The 4,498-nt window shown below is 47.6% G+C and overlaps 1 long non-coding RNA gene across 1 annotated transcript; it reads left to right on the top strand.

Annotated features, from left to right (window-relative positions):
• Positions 1 to 532: 532 nt before the first annotated feature.
• Positions 533 to 1,093, top strand: LOC147724813 (uncharacterized). Its single transcript, XR_015310110.1, has 3 exons — positions 533 to 675; positions 869 to 980; positions 1,066 to 1,093. It is a non-coding gene; the product is annotated as an uncharacterized LOC147724813 (long non-coding RNA).
• The last annotated feature ends 3,405 nt before the right edge of the window (positions 1,094 to 4,498 follow it).

Raw genomic sequence — 4,498 nt, 5'->3', positions numbered from 1 at the left:
GCAAGAGTCGCAAATGATATTTTGCGAGTCCAGAACTCACAAAATAGCTTTTGAAATGCCTGGAACCTTTTCTGTGGTCGCAATTGGGCCAATCCCCCATTTGCCGCCGCAAAAAAGAGTTGCACATTTGGCCCCAAATGTTGAATGGTCAATGGTCACCTACTGCTTCACGGATCCAAGATATATGTATACTCAGAGATTGAAGAAGAGAGCAAACGGGGGATAGTCAGAAAAAGCAGAGCAGAAAGTGATGGCTGCCCTGTGGGCAATGCAATTTGTTGCTGTCCAACCCCTTGAAACTTATCTGTATTATGCTCAATATGTCAACATCAAATAGCTGACTCGATCTCCCTTTAACAATGCATTTCGAAATTTTACGCAATTAAACTTGCCGGGAGCGAATCACATGGAACTACAGATCCCATGAGTTATATACGGAGACACCCGGGAGTACTATCTACTCTATAGGTTGACCTGGAACAACTATCAGCGCATCGAAACTTGACGCAATCAAACCTTGCCGCTAGCAATTTATATGTAACTACAGATCAATTCAGATACCCACGGAGACACCCGGAAGTACTACCCCTTTAAATAAGGATGACCCGGAAGCACTAACATCGCGAATACACAGGACTACGACTAAGCGAGGAGGAGATGGACGCCTAACCAGAGGTAATTGTTTTTTTATAAACTCGACGTACACCGCCCACTAAATCTTTGCACAGACTGAGTTACGTAGTGTGTCCCATGTAGCGGACACCAACGCTAGACTGCGTTCCTGTTGATTCTAATACACCACTGCTCATTGTGTACATGAAGTGTGAGACTCGCCACGCTAACCGTCCCCCGTTACTTCCTTCTCCAGATTTGAATACGAGGCGCATAAAAATGTACTGACGGATTTGCATCCGGAACCTGCGGATCATTCGCACGGGAATCTTTGCGTGTATACTGTGACACGACAAGACCTGCCACTAGTGAGTATTTCAGCCTCCCCCCTCCAATTAGGGTTTCCTCTCAGCAAATAGTATTCTGATTTTATGTTTTGCAATTATATTGCAGCTCATCACACCCCCGAGTCCCTTCAAAGCCTTTGACAGGTAACCTACTGATTGTATGCTGTTGACGAATGAAAGTTGAAAGCCTCTCTGTTGAGTGGACTGACAGACTGTTTTTATTTATTGTTTTTTACAGACTAAATCTGTTTGGTCCTGAAGAGAATCCTTAGAATTGCCTAGGAAACGAAACGCGTCGACCAAGGTGGTAGTTGACGATTGGTGCCACGGTTGTGGCTTTTGAATTATTTTTGCCTGGACAATTACAAAGTAAAAAAAATTCTTTCAAACGTTACTTTTTCTGATGTTTTGATCTTATCGATCTTACTATACCATCCTTTAGATTGTAAATAGGATTTTATTTCCACCTTGAATTGTAACCTAGTGACTCTAATTATTTGAGAAAGTCATACCACCAACTATCACCGCCCCCTTAGCTATTGATTTGTGATCATTGTTTGTCTCGTGTCTACGTGTCTTGTCTATCATTGTGCTTAATGTTGTACAAACCAGTTTTTTCATATATGTCCCCTGTTTATAAATTTGTTTCACTCCTCTGTATTTCCCAATAATGTATATGTTTTATAGTTGAAAATATAAAAAAAACAAAAAATAAAACGAAAACAATTCAAATCAGTATAATAAAATTAAAAACAAAAATAAAAGATTTATAGATTTCTACTCTAAACCTTGACTGAATGAGTGGTCATTTGGAAACGAGCAATTGGCAGTTTGTTTTTTCATGGTGTTTTGAACTGCTGCACAGTACTGGCAATCTGTTTTGTTTCACACTGTGGGAAATGGCCACTTCATACCTATGCAACTCTGTACACCACTGCCTCAATTCCGTTACAGCACAGCAGAGGCACAATATAGGACTGCAGCAGCAATCAGCGGCCAATAAGGCGGGATAATCATTCCGCCAGTTATAGACCATCCGCACTACAACAACAGCGCATTGGACACCAGAGTGTCTGTAGAGCACGAAGACACTGTAAGTGAACGGCCTGATGCTGATTTTCGTAGTGTTTGGCGGAATGTTGCATGCTGCCAAGACCGGAATGACACCGGTATGATCTGTGGGCACTGAGATGGACATTGTGCGGCCGACACCCGACACTGAAAACCCACGCACTAAGGTGAAGAGAGGATATATCTGCCCCTGTAGCAGCCACAAACTGAACGGGGCATCCAGTTCTGTGGAGCAGCTACGCCCAGAGGAATGTGGCGGACCCTTAGCGTTCCAAGATGGAGGACAGAGCGCATACGACGACCCGATGCAGAGGCGGTTGGTTGGGGGGATGATTCAGCACACTGGGGGCCCCCCTACATCCTGACTACCTGCATGATTTTTAGGGTTGTGGTGGGATCGTACACTGCCTGATACTTGGAACAGGAGAGGAGGCGGAATGCTGTGGGTAGCCTGACTTCTGCGTCAATCCCGGATGCACGAGTCTCCCCGGCACTGCCGACAAACGCCACAGTGACGAGCGGAGTGCTCATTGTATGTGGGACCTAGCTAATCGAAGCCATGGAGGAGCGCATGGCCTAAGAAGGCAGAGGGAGAATTTTACCGGTACGCTGGGCCTCACTAACCGTGACTATATGTGTGAGCACCCTGCGGAGAGACACAGATGGTTGGGCTGATCTGTGCTGTATTGCAACTCCCTGGGAGTGATACCCTGACTGGCTGGTGAAATTGCTGTCCGTGGAGGCTACTGAGTAGTCCTGGAAGAGTTGCTGGGCACCCTTGTGGTCTTTACTCCCCACTTGTCCGAAGGCTCAGTGTTGTTGCTGGGGCAGAGCCGGGCCTCCGGAAATACAGCGTGGATTCTGGCTGCTTCCACGGCTGGGGTGGCTCAGTGGTTGGAAATGGACTAACGTGGAGACGGAATACTACAACAGTTGTGCTACTGGAAGATCTACCACATGTAGGAGGTTGACCAGGTTGCGCTGGTGACCTACCACATACTTCCCAGCAGGGGATACTACGGAGCACGTGAGGTAGCACCGATCACCTCGGATCCTTGCCAACATGGGACGACCCAGGACCAAACAACAGGACCCCCCCCATGGACGATACGCAGGCCATGAACCAAGACTCCCAGATGCATAGTCCTGACATAGACCGTGGTCCTGCCCCCAGGGAGCCCACACCTCAGGCAGACAAACTAGATAAGATCCTAAAAGAAATAAGGGACTCCCAGACCACAATTGAAACCCAAATTGGAACACTGACTACTGGTCTTACCCTGCTGAAAGCGGATCACACAAAATTAGCGGACAAGGTCAGATCTAATAGACTAGCTTTAGATGATCTAATCCCTCAAGAGACGAAGCACACCTCTTAGATGGAGCAACTACAGCATCAACCGAAGGAGCCACAAGATAGGGTGGATGACGCAGAAGGAAGATCTCGACGCAACAACATCCGCATACAGGCATACCAGAACAAAGCGAAGGATCCAACCCCACCCAATTCATTGAACATTGGCTGGGGAGACAAGGTAGCTACAGTAGGCCTCACAGAACATGATAGTGTGGAACGCGCACACAGAGTTCCATCTCGACCTCCCCGCCCTGGGGCACCGCCCAGGCCACTTATAGCGCGGATCCTAAATTACAAAGACCGAGATACGATCCTGCAGGCTGCCAGGGAGAACGCTCCAATAACGTTTGAAAATAAAACAATATCTCTCTACCCGGACCTTAACCTGGCAGTGTAGAGCGCAAGGGCAATGTTCCAAGACGTTAAAAGGAAACTATGGCTCCGCAGGCTGAAATATGCGCTTTTATTCCCAGCCCGCCTAAAGTCATGCACGATCAAAAGGCTCTGTTCTTTGACAGCCCAGAAGAGGCGGCGGACTGGATTGAAATCACCTTGTCTCCACCGTCATCACAGTGCTCTTCACAGCCCAGTGGAAGCCAACAGCCAAAGACTCAGCATGTGCGACACGACAAGCCGGGCAAGAAGGCTCAAACAGGATCCGGGAATGGACGAAGCCCATCACAGGGGCAGATCTCGGATAGCCGGAAAGACGCTATACTGACAGTGGAGGCGCAAGCAGCACATGATGCACGATCAGTGGAAGAGACTGTAAACTCTTCTGAAGACGCTAGCACCCACTCCGACTCCGAGAGCAGTGTGGCACTGTTTCCTCTTATCACCCCACAGTGACTACTAAGTGACTACTGCTATTGACTACTGGGTTGACTACAGAACTACTGATTGACCCGGGTGCTGTATTGCCAAATGAGTATGAATCGCTCCATAATATGCCACATGTGCTCGAAATACAGGTGCCCCTGAATGTTTCCTTATTGGATGGTCCTGTCTGCTTGTAAAACAGTAGATTGGAAGGGACTTCGAGGGGAGCTTAATGGGAACCAGGCATTTCACTTTGTATGCAGTACAATATGAGAAGGGTGTTGGCCAGCAC

The sequence above is a fragment of the Lissotriton vulgaris genome, chromosome 4_1 (assembly GCF_964263255.1).
Source record: "Lissotriton vulgaris chromosome 4_1, aLisVul1.2, whole genome shotgun sequence".
NCBI classification, from domain to species: Eukaryota; Metazoa; Chordata; class Amphibia; order Caudata; family Salamandridae; genus Lissotriton; species Lissotriton vulgaris.
Note: the sequence above shows the minus strand (reverse complement) of the source record. Positions and strands in the feature narration are given on the sequence as shown.